Genomic DNA, 13,394 nt, shown 5'->3' on the forward strand with positions numbered 1-13,394 from the left:
TAAGTTCTAGAATACCATTAAATTGCATCAACATCATGATCTCTTTTCAGTATTTCACTAAGAGGATTTTTGTTTCAGAATTTCAAATTTCCACATATGTTCTACGGAATAGTGTATGTTCTACTATATTTGTTCTACTTAGGTAAAAGATTTAGAAAATTCTAATCATATTAAAATCAGAAAGTCAAGAAAAATAATTAATATAAAAATATAATAAGATTTTGTACATTAGTAATTATTTTTAATACTCTTTATGGAATACTATGGAATTTTGGGATTGTCGTATGTGCTAAATATTGCACTGACCTCTGTGCCAGTGAAAACACTTTTTTTCATTCAAATTCCTCATTTAGCATTTGAAAAACTGGACGAGCTCCTTTTCTATTTTTTGCAGGGCGATATCTGGGATGATTTCTGTACTCTCCTGTGTTCGATTACTCCAATAGTGAGTAGATGAACAGGATGACCTAAGTGGAGCTCAAAGCTCATGAAGAACAATAGCAGTGATGCAGAAGCCACAGGTGGCAGTTGGTTTCCTCACACACAAATCTCTACATTAATCTAATGTTGTGCAATATTTTAATAGCTGTACTGCAAACCTCATACGCAATTGAACTCCCCTGTCAACAACTAGTCCATGTGACAGTGAGTAAGTTTTGCAGAAAACCTTCACCTTAGCATACGTTTTTCCATGCATGCTGTTCACGCTGAGAAGCTGTGTCTGTAAATCTTGTCACCCCGAATAACTCGACTATCTAGAAATGGGCCTAGACTAAGCTATTACGTGTAACTCCCAGCAGCATTTGGTGGTGTTCAGATCTGAGTAACTCAGGCCTTCCAAAGACAACGTCTTGTTCAAAACATTGAAAACTTTCTGTTCCCTATCTGCCTTCATTATCCATGACACCCTTTTCTGATATTCTAATACTTTTCAGGTATTCTGATAACCTTGCTACATTTTTATGCAGTTTGACTGATAATAACTTACAACTAAAATAATGAACAAGGAAAAAAATAAAATTAAAATGGAAAGCAGTTCAGCTAAGAGCAATTGCAAAGGTGTGTAGAAGATTCTTTCTCTTCAGCGAGGTGATCTTTTTATATTTCAGAGGTCTTGGCAGTGGTTTAATTGTATGTGGAACTGATGCCTTTGTAAATCTTTGTTATTGTCAAATCAATCTTGATCAATCAATTGACAGAAGAATTTCTGTCAATTAAGTTCTTATATTGATGACATTCAACATAGTGACACACACTTCCAAAATAAAATCCGACAGTTGTTCCTCTCCCTTCCTTTTCTCTCAGCCAGAAATATGCAGAATTTGTTGTTCCTAGTGACCACCCTACATCGAAGCATGAGGATGGGAACACACTGAGAAGTGTGTGGCAAAACAATGATTCCTGCTCACAAGAGCTTGTGTCCCAGCAGCTACCTTGACCAGAATAAGCAGGAGCAGGTGAATGACAGAAGAGTGCATTAGGAGAGGCAGTAGATACAGTACATTGGCTGCCTAAGTGTTTTCTAATATTTTACAGAAGCCGTGACCTGGGTGAGATCCAAAAAGAGACTTAAAAGTAGATAATGGAGGAGGTTTTGGACTTTTTACCATGTGCTTTTTAACAAGCAACACTCTCCAGTTATAGAGAGAGCAGAGTTTTGTGAGAATTGTGATGTGAAAATAAAGAGCTGTCTCAAACTGAAAGACAGATTTGACCAGAGTTTCATCATTACTTATCAACACTCATAATGTTTAGTGACATGAATAGATTTTTTTAAAAACAAAATGTGATTTTCATTTCTATTAGGCATCTTTTATTTCAATCAAAATTTTAAATATATATTTTCCTGAGTTTTATCACGATCTTTGTAGCCAGTTATCTTTTTCAATATTTAATATTTGCATTGGGAATAATTAACTGATTACTTAGTGTCTGTATGTTTTGTGAATGTGCTTCTGGCAGAAAAGGAAGTTTTAAAATTGAGCATTTAAATTGTGGTGTTAAAAATAGGGATTAGATATTCTTCCATATTAATAGCAAAGAATAAATATATTAGCAATCAAATCAAATGTTAGAGATCAATGACAGAAATTATTTATACTTCCACTTTTGGCTCTTCATCTATTTCATTTTTTTGCAGAGCAAAGTACAGGGCTGTTTCTAGAGCAAGATTATTTCATCTTCTGATGCTCGACCTTTTTTCTAACCCATTTCAAATTATAAAAATTTCTTCAAAGCAATCTGACTGCAACCAGTAGCAGAGAAAGATTACAATATAGAGATATTTTTTATTTGAGAGATAACGCTAAAAGTGTCTTAGAAATGCATGAGCACTGCTCTGTTCTTTTCATTCAGGGAAGTTTACATATATGCACAATGGCTCTGAAAAGAGACGTTGTTATTGTGGTAGTCAGAGAAAGATTTTTGTGCTCCATTATAGATGGACTTTTCAGGTAATTTACCATCACTGTCGGCACAGTTGGTATTCTATGGTTTGCTGGAGAATTTCAGTCTTCAAAAATTCTTCTACAATTATGAAATAAATTTTTAATCCAGCAAAAAATAATAAAAGTGATCTCTTTAATTTAAAAAAATTATAAAAATGTAAAATCTTTTGTCCCAAAAGTGTACAGGCAAGGTACTTGTTATGTTCATTACTTTTGCTTTTCCAATAGTGTTTTGGAGTTTCAATAACTTGGCTCTTGAGTAAGTTCAATTAGCTATCTAATTGCAAAAATGATATATGATGGCAGATGTAGCTTTATTTGGGACTGTGCCTGTGCTTTAATCCTGACACTCTTCAATTTAGACCATCCTTTAGATGATTTATCTTGACTATAGTTATGTCAGAATTATGTTGAGGCTACAAAAACAAATAGTATCATTGCTACTCTTATTGTGACTTTAAAACATTTCATGCTTACTTTTCCTGATGGTGGCATGACAAAGGTAACATTTTAATAAATGCAAGATTATTGGTTTAATTTTCAATGGATTGGCACCTTTGCACACCAGAATAGATAATCAGAATTTAGTGTCTGGAAACTCCTTAGTTGGTAGCAGTTACCATCAGGTAGGAATAGCTACATAAGGCACCAAGCATGGATGCAGTGTCTGTCACTCTGACTGCAAAATGCTGTGATTATTTATAAATTTTCTGCAGTTTAACTCAAGTTGCTTGATTATCCCGAAATCTTTAAAACATTTCAGCAAAGCTGTTGTAGCTCAAAATTCCATTGTACTGAACTACACCAGTTTACACTAGAAAAGGGTTTTGGTCTGTTTTGTTTTGTCTTTGTTTGAGCAATTTTGCAGAGGTCACCAGAGAAAGGAGTGACTGTTCTTTACTAAGGCTTTGAAACTTTGCTGAATCTACTGCAGTCAACCCAGTGGATACTGATTCTTAATGGAGGAAATATTTTACTGACTCTGCAGAATCTGTGGTTTTCATGAAACCCTGTTTCACCTCCTTACAAGAAAGACAGTGCTGTTCCACTAAGGCCAGGACCAACTGGAATCCTGCATGTTTCAAGCAGGTTTACCCTTTTGCTCTCTGAAAACCACACATTCTTAACTTGCTTCTTAGCTGTCAGGTGGTAGTCAATTTAAGTACATCTTTTTTTCTCTAACTTATTAACACAGGTGCGTTATGGTGTCCCTCAGGGCTGATGCTCTTCAAAATCTGTATACCTTCTCTTTTATTTTTCTCTGTTATGGGTTGAGTTATCACCATTTATGCTGATTGCACTCAGTTATGTCTTTTTTGCCTGCTGATTTCAGTTTAGCAGTCTTGCTGTTTCTGCCTTGTCTTGGAGACATATGGGGTTGGATGACAGATAATGTTTCTTAAGGGGACATGGCTGCACACCTTTTAATTAGTTCTAAGCTTTTGTGTTTAGTCACATTTTTTCATAGTAATCATTTAAAATGTTGAAGTTAAAATTTGCTGGGTTTATTATTCATTTATAAAATATTTATCTTGTACAGTGCAGAGGAATTGAGACCAGCTTCTGCTCCTGGAGGTAATGCTTATGGGTTGAAAAATGTGTTATTTAGTTAATCGAGTTCTAAAGAAACATGGAAATCAGCATCCATTATATAGTTTCTAAAAACATATGGTTTTCTTCTCAAATGCTTATGGATTTTGGATTCATATTTATTTGAATTTTTAAAGCAATTATTTGTCTAGATTTTTCTAGGTTGAATTGGTAACCCTGACAAGCATTCACCAAATTCTTTGAGTTTATATATCATGTAGGTTTAGAGGCAAATACAGCTGCCATGCCATGGAATGGACGCACTAAATGTTCATGACCATTTATTTTGTTACGGCATGAAGAAAGTGACCTTTCCAGTGAGAGAATGGAAAGTCATCTCAAAATAAGCCAAACTCACAGAAGAAATTAGAACTTGCTTGATTTTTTGCCTAATTTTCATGGTCTGTGATTTTGCTTATCGCATGGCAAAAGTCCAATATCTTTATTCTGACATAATTTCCTTTACCATTTTGAAGTGAAATGTACATATAATTTGGAACAACTCAGCTGCATTTAGGTTTTTATGCCTTAACACGCCAAGCTTCTTATGCTTCACATAAACTCTTTATTTTTCAAAACATCGTATCCAAAGGCTCATATAACCACAAACATCTCCTGGCATGCACAGAAACATTTAACCGTTTCAATTCTTCTGTGGCTTCACTTAAATATTTCATTATATGAAGTAAATATGATATAAATCAAACAGTTCAGGAATGTGGTTGCCACCTAAAAGCTCTAGTGCATAGTTAGGAAGATCCTCTGGACTCCCTAGTTGAGAGATTCAGGGTTTCAAACTCAGTGGAGTAAAAATGTGCTGAAACACTTCACTGTGAATTGAGAAGTTTTCAGAAAATGTTGAAGTTGTGCTTGATGCTTTTCCAGAAACTGAAGACAACTGGATTTCTATTTCTTGAAATAGCATAAATTTACTTTTTTACTTAAGTAATTAAAATCTGTGTTGAAATGTTTACACAAAATACACTAAATTAAGTTTATATAAATAACTGCAATCTTAATATTTTTTTAATTGAGTACCTTGTTTTTTTAGTCTTAACAATTTTCTTGTAAGACCTTTTTTAAACTCTAAAATCTCCAAGAATATAAACCATTATATTAACTCTTACCTTGATCATCAGCAGAGTTAGTGCCAATAAACTTATCTGCCACTTTAANCATAACTTGTTGCTCAACCTTTTTGTCTAATCAAAGTCCTTCCAGCTTACAGTGTCTGCTTTTTCCAATCCAGTGTCTGTGCTGCACCTCATCCCAGACAATTGTCAGACTTTCCTGCACCTGACTCATTCCCAGACTGCTGGCCCAGCCATTTCTGCTCTCCGCTCAAGCTTCTTTTCTAGACTTACTCTCTGGTACTGCCTGTTGATTCCCATTTTCCTCTGTCCCCTTGTTCCTCAAGTCCTAGTCTTCATCTTCTTTTTTTTCAACCAATGGTCATCTACTTCCACCTCCCAGACTCTGAGACCTGCCAATTCCAGTCTTAACCTCACCTGACAGACCACTGACAGCTTTCCTTCCCTGTAGCAAAATCATAAGCCTTCTCCAAATCTAACTGCATTTTGGCTCTTGCTCTGTTGCATTCATATGAAGCAGTTTCCTCCTCTTCCAGCGTCTACTGGGCAAAATGAAAGCACAGGTGGGACACCTCTACTCTAAAGCCCCCAGGTCCAATTTAAACCACATTGGTCCTGAGATACTACTGCTGAAGAAGCCTTACCTATTGGCAGGATCAAGTTTGCAAAAATGTAGTTTTCAGAGCTACCAAGATCAAGGTAACATTTACTCATCATGGGCAAACTGTGGTTTAGAGCCTCATGGTTCTGGAATTTTGTTGGTAGCTGCATATGACCCATTCCTGCCATTTTTTAAACTTACCAAAGAAATCAAGCAATTGAGCTCAATGCCTAAGTTTTTGATATATTGTAATAAATTAAAAATAAATTAGAATGGATCCTATAAAAGCAAATGTTTGGCAACTTCCACAATACACAATGCTCTCAGCCCTACCTACAGTTTAGTGGAGTCCTTTCTATTAGAGAAACATTAGTTGAAGTGGTTTAAAGACCAGTGTTTTAAAATCCAGAAATAATTAATTCAAGTTCTTCTTAGCAAACTGTATAGGAAACCTTGAACTTCCATGAGAGCTTAGCTGTTTTGGTTTGAGTAGGTGTGTTATGACTATCTGGGACAATATGGGAAAGCAGACAATCAATCAAAATGTCTCAAAGTATTTTATTACAGTTCTGTGAAAAGTTTAAGGCTAAACTATAGGTAACACTGAAGTTTTTGACAATGATTCTGTAGCTCTCTTTTGAGACCTTGGCCAAATACGACAACCTCTCAAAGGTCAATCGTTTGGATCACAAAATTCCCTTCTCAATTAAAACCACAACGGTTTGCATGTACTTGCTCCTTCAAGACACCACTAGTTGTTTTGATTGACAGGAAATTTCAGCAATGACATGACAAGTAAGATGGTTATTCAGTTGTCATGTGTCAAAAAGAAAATGAAATGACACTTCATAGTTTTGCTTCTCCAGCAATTGACAGAAACCTTCGGTGAATAATTAAGAAAAGTTAAATAAAGCCCATTTTTAGGAAGATGAGATTAAGAATAGGATTTATGAAATTATTCTGTTTCCAAATGAGCAAATGCTTAGCTCTGGTTTTATAAGTAAAAACTAAAGAATAAATTTCTTTATCCGGTACAGTGAGTAAAGGCTCAGAGAAATGACATTTTAAATTAATGATTCAACCTTGCAACATCACTTTGGGCTATTTGAAGTTTAGTAACCTCCTTCTACCCATTTTAAACATATATCAAAACATAGGTTTAATGATAAACTGTTTACATGTTGAAAGCTCCTTTTTGGCAGCTCTTCTGTATGTGTCGTCACCTGAATTAATTATGGTAGCTCAGAACATCTCTAGTAAACATGTTGATACATATTATAGATTATAAACTCATCTACTGAATTCTTAACTATGGTTCCAAAGTAGATTATTTTGTTTAAAGACATCAGTTTAAAAATTTAGATATTTAATTTAATTATCCTCTCCCAGAAGTATAAGAAGAAATCAGAATCCTAGTGTGAATGACATTATACTTGCATAAGAAAACTTACAGGAGCATTTTTCCCTCAAACTCAATAATTTTGCTTATAATCACTAACTATGTTTTTGTTTTATAGAACCAGTATGATTTGGAAAAAGAATAAAATTGCTTTTAAAGTACAAAAATAATTATGAACCACTTGAAATGTAATGTCTGTATTTTATTTCTCATCAGAATTCATTAGTGTGTAACATCAATAATTTAGCCCATCATTTGCCAACACTGACTTGGCTCAGTAGTTCAATCATGTAACCCTGTAAACTCACTTTCCATTAAAATGAATGTTGCTGACAAAGGATAACTAAAGAGATACTTCATTTATTAGCTAAAGAGATACTTCATTTATCAACATTTTTAAATTAGGAGTTTGGGACCACAGACACTTAGCTGGATAAATTATTCAAAGGAATCTTTGCATTAGGCCTAAAGATGTTTGTAGACTCAAATACAATGTTATCCAGAATTATAACAGCCTTTCATTTGTGTAACATGTAATTCACACTATAATATTCCACAAACCAACAGAGCCACCTGCAGAGAATCAAATGACCTACGGGAATGGAATCCTGTCTGTCATGTGCAAAATTATCAAATTGTATTAGTTATCCCATCTTGTAATTGACTCAATCAAGCATTTCCAACGGAAAACTCCTTAAAAGAAACTTCTTGCAACAGGCATATAATCTTCCAAAGTTGCATTTGAGGAATTAAATACTTTACATTATGCTACTATGAGCACCTTCTTTAAATTCAGTCACTATCTTCTGAAAATGTATCCTTTAAAAACATTCACGATTCAGAGGTGATGCCTCAGCTTGTTGCTTTTCCAGCCTTTTTCTTTGCCACCTTTTCTTTCTTACTGGGATACTGGGTTCATTTTCTAAACTTTGGTCCTTTCTTATTTTAATTCTTTTGCTAAAATAATTCAACCTGGATATAAACAATTTTTTTTAAATAAATAGCTACCTTAGCATGAGAGGACAAAGTTATGAATGAAATAAAACCCTCTTAGATTATGTCTTTTGCTTATGCCTGAGAAGATCTGGAAACCAAATCCTTCCTAAGGATAAATCAGTAAACATCTGTCACAGGATCAACATGACATGACTGTCATCTGACTGTGTACTCTGGAGGGCTGCTGCTGGCACTACAGAAGGAACCAATTAAGGACAGAAGCAGAAAGCAAATAAAAATGTTACAATACCAGTTTGGTGTAAGCCACCGCATTACTGTCCAATTCCCCTTACTCTTTCCTATCTACCTTAATTGAATATATATGGTTTCTCTGTAAAGTAGTCCCATCTTTATCCCTTCCTCAAACTTTCTGTTGGAGAAACAAGAACAACTCCTCCTTCAAGTGATGTTCTGAGCAAACTCTGTTACAGTCTCTGAGCTCACAGACTGTTATAAATACCTTCTTATGGTACCCCAGACTGAGGAGTGAGGGATCAAATTTAGGTCTTCAATTGCAAGTGTTCTCTTAAGAAACATTTTTTCCAAAATTAATGGGATATTGTTCTGAGTCCAAGCCCTGTGGTAACTGAGCATGCATGAGGTAGTAGAGCAGAAATTTGTTTTTGAGACAAATGAAAAGACACTACTGTCAGCTGATTCAGGGGACTGAGGAACTTTGTACAAGGAAATAATTTTTTTGTAATTTTTTCTCTTTTTTGTGAGGTGAGAGTAGGGTGGAAAGAATTACACCTTAGAGAACTACTCAGTTGTCAAGAATAATTTTGAAGAAAGTGAAGCAGAAGCAGTCCTCTTCTAATAGTGCTGCATTCCTATAATTTCTCATTCCTATAATATTCAGCATTGCCACAAGGATATACAGTCTGTATCATCACTTGACTCACCATCAGTTTTGCCACAACTACTGTCACTGGAGCAGTAAGTCGAGAGTTGAAGACTAAGGAAAAGTGCTTCCTTTCTTACACTTAACTCTCCTCCAAAACTATGATGGGTCACAGCAGTTTCACTGTGTTGGTTTAGCATGCCAGCCTGTCACAGCTATCATGGAATTTTACTGGAGCATTTTAATTATCTATAATAACTACAGAAAATCCCCTTTTTTCATTTGGCACAGACTTTTCAGAGCTATGAGTTTTAGTTTTATTACAATTTCTAAAACAAGATAATGAAAGAGTACACCAAACAAGGAAACTCTTAGTGCTATGCTTCACTTCAATTAACCTTTAGGGACTAAAGTTTTGCAAAACAAAAAAACATACTTAAACTGGTTCCTCTGAAATCAATGATGAAATTGGACTGTCTTTCTTAGACAGGGGACTATTTTTCCTCGGGTTGAAGACAATATACATACTCTCACTACATTGTTGTGTAGTTAAACTTTTTTCTGATGGCTGAAATTATATCTTTGTTTCAAAACTTTAGTGTTGTGGTCATAGGGGTTTTTTATAATCTTGATGACCTAAGAACATAAGAAAGGTAGATTTTATAAGGCAAGGCACCATATTTTATTAGACTCAAATAAAAGGGCAAGCTTTTGAGCCCCTCCACTTCACACAATTTCTTGTATCTTTAATTACTATCTGGGAGAGTGTTGAGGATTGTGTTCTTAGTTTCAGTGAGATATTAATTTTTAACTATCACTCAGTTCAGAATATATATACATAAAATGCAGCAAAACCTTCTACCTGTATTCTGGTATTTCTTAGATCTCAGTATCTTATTTTGTTCACTGCAATAATAAATCTCCATATTTTGTAGTGACACCTTTGACCTATACAGAGGATGAGTCTAACTACTGCTGGTGTTATATTCTTACCGTTATTTTTCACTTATTTCTCATTCTTTTTAATCTCCACTTCTTTCTTTTTAACAGATAGTATCTGAAAGATTAAGGGAAAATTTAGAGGACATGAGGAAGGAAACAATTTGACTAGATAGGTCAGATTAGCATTTGTGATTAGCAATCTAAAATGTGATGATGTAGTTTTCTGAAAGAATTTATAGTTTTTCTTTCATTTCTCTAATTTTCTTAGTTCCATATGTCTCTGGAATAAAAATCCATTTGTCATCTTTCTCTTATTGATCATCAAAGATCTGAGATATTCCTTTATGTAAGCCATCAGAATTTTTCATTGCTTTATAGTCCCTCAGACATCACATAATTCTGGAACTCAATCTGTCAATAGCCTGACAGCATCAGTGTCACCCAAACAGATACAATGCTGCCCAATAACCACTCAGGTTGAGAAGTTGTGCACTTTAGCTTCACCAGTGTTATTTCTGCCTTAGCAAGAGAAACACACAGAAAAGTGGCCTGTTTGGGCTGCCATTTACTTTGGAATAATTTAAGAAACCTTTTAAGCAGACTTGCACCTTTAGGGAATATTGTAGATTTTTCCTTTCCAAAATTAAAATAAACTTTTACTGGAGCAAATTAGTGGCAGAAGTACAAATTATTTTTAAACCAAATCAGCTTCATTTGAGAGAGGCCTTTAAGGGGAATGTGGATCCCTCTGAAGCAACGTTTGCAGTTTTCTGTCCCTCCTGTATGATGGAGGCAGTTGCCATCTCGGACAGTTATGTCCTTGGCGACATGATGGAGAGAAACTTGAGCGAGCCACTTCATGACTTTTCCCTCTTGCCACACTCATTAGCTTTGAGTAGTACCAGTTGACTTTATGGCTGCTCAGTCCTACAGAGATAATTTAACATCTATTTTCAGAGATTATGAATGAATTTTTTTCTAGATTAATACAAAACTTTTCTTTCTTGACTCTCCACGTGTGCCACAGGGACAACAGGAGAAGTATCTGAGACTGTGGAACTCAGAAGCATGACCCTGTGGTTACAGGGATGTCCTCTGAAATTTAGGACATCCTAAATTTAGGAATACTTACTGAGCATGGGGAATTCTGGCAAAAATTTGCTTCAGTCTGATCTCATCTGTCTCTTCTGGGATAGGAAAATATTAGGAAAAATATTGCATATGTTTATTGTGCCCCTATCCTCTTCTCTCCACAGCCTCTCATCATGACCATTGCTGGATGGGTTAGATGGACCACTGGCTTGATTCCACTTTGCTGTTTGCATGTTGTGGTGTTCTGGTTGCTGGCTTCTAAGGCAATGTGTTCATTTTTCAATTTGACATTCACATTTTATTTATAACTCTGATTATTCCTATGGTTTTTGCCATACTTTTCTGTTTATCTTTTTGATTTACTGTATCTTTCCATATTTCAGATATTGTGTGTCTGTGTCAAAAAGTGGTTTGCAGCAGTTATTCTTTGTTCCCCTCAGGCAGCACAGTTCTGAGGAACTCTTTTCTAAATAACTTTAAAATGTACTGTATGGGAGAACAAGTTTTCACAAAACGGGAATCATAACTGCATATGTAACACTTCTAGGAAGAATATGATTCTCCAGGAGTTAATTTTACAATACTTACTTACAAGTTACAATACTCATCAAACAATAATATTTTGCACATCTAAACTAAAATATTTGAGCATAAATCCTATGGATTCAAGTGCTCCTTGAGAAGTTATTACTATGCTGAAAATCAAATGAATCCCACTGAAGTCTATGGCTTAATTTAAGTATTCAATTTACATGACTTTAATCCATTTATTTAAATCATTCATGAAAATGAGATCAGAGATAAAATGTACAGGTCATTGTTGTGGGGTTTTTTGTTTGTGTGGTTTGGGTTTTTTTATTTCTGGAGTTACAGAACACATCCACAGTTCTCAGTTTTCAGTTAATGAGAATCCAGATGCATTCTAAACCTTGGCCCTAGACAGACTTATCAGTATCATTTTTCCAATGAGCCAACACATAACATTTTCCTTTAAGAGAATGTAATCTTAAATGTTTTATTAAATCTATTTTGAAATCATGTCAGTGTCATTAATAAACCATCATTTGATGATTAGTTTTCCCACTTGTAAACTTTAGTTATTAAAAATGATATTCAGCTAAATTTACAATGTATGTTAATGTTACCTTCATTTTATTACTAAAAGACAGTACATCAGATCCAAATAAAAGGTACTGATACTCCAGACAGGATTATACTGGTGGTGGTTGTATTAAAAAAACACAAAAAACTAAATTGTTGAACTACACTCAATTCCAGAGCATCTTTAGAATCCAGAACACCAAGAAAAGTGGCACTGATTCCAACACTAGCTTCTCTACAGAGTGTAAAACAACAAAAAAAAAATCTTGGAAAATCAAATCAGTAAGTCAGTGAAACAATATTGCCATTCACTCTTCCTTTTCTGTCACCTTTCTTAAGAGTTTTATCGATTTAGATATTTTACCCCAAATCTCATGAGTACTGCATTTGGCCACAGCACCTGTGCCCTTTTCAGGGATAGTGGCGCAGTGTACTTACTTTCAATTTATATTTAGGTGTCTCTTCCCACATCCACATGTATACAGCACATTCTTCCATTTTTATACCCTTGAGAGCATCTCTCTAATGGGCTGCACTGCTGCCCATAGCCTCTAGGTTACTCCATGTACACTGAATGAGAAACACACACAAAGAACAATAATTCTGCATTAGAGTATGGAGAAGGGACCCAGAAAGGCTTGTCCTCATGTGCTAGTTGATCTCAGGATCAAGAATATCTCTGGCCCTGATTTGTTTAGCAGGGATAATTTTGCTGATGTTTGTCAAAACACCTTTTTTAGACTTTATATTATCACAGGAAAGAAAACGAAAGAAAACTATGGAGTACGTACTCAAGTCCTAAAGTGTGGATGATACGTGTAGTTTTGTCCCTTTGAATTTTAATTCTTGCTGAGTACCAATTGCCCCTTTGGAAAATAAATGTAAGGAAAGAGCATTAAGGATTATTCTGAGGAAAAACAAGATATGATGAAGGAAGGAAAGAAGAAGCCCTTGCAGAGCAACTTTCTAGTGCACAGCATGCCTTGTATAGGAAGAAGGCTATTGCTGCTCAAGAGAAATTATCTCAGGAAGAGCAGTAGTTACGGCCTACTCAGGCTGGTGTCTAGCTTCAGAAGAGGACACAGTTGCTACAGTCTGTTCAGTGCTTAGTGCATGGTCCTTCTTCATTCAGCCAAGTTCTAGAGAAGAAAAGGACAGACGCATACACATATTAGCATTTCATATTGGCTGACTTGAAAAACCTCTCTGCTCAACCCAAGAATTTGTATTCGTGCTTCTGAGACTGTCTCTATAGAGAGTCTCTAGATGCTGAAGTCCAGTTCTGTAAATCATA

At 35.2% G+C, this 13,394-nt stretch overlaps 1 protein-coding gene across 1 annotated transcript in view; it reads left to right on the forward strand.

The window, feature by feature from the left end:
* The window catches only part of CCDC178 (coiled-coil domain containing 178), a 176,535-nt gene that overhangs the window by 161,499 nt on the left and 1,642 nt on the right, over window positions 1-13,394 (forward strand).

This window comes from Lepidothrix coronata, unplaced genomic scaffold (assembly GCF_001604755.1).
Source record: "Lepidothrix coronata isolate B3197 unplaced genomic scaffold, Lepidothrix_coronata-1.0 Scaffold6, whole genome shotgun sequence".
NCBI classification, from domain to species: domain Eukaryota; kingdom Metazoa; phylum Chordata; class Aves; order Passeriformes; family Pipridae; genus Lepidothrix; species Lepidothrix coronata.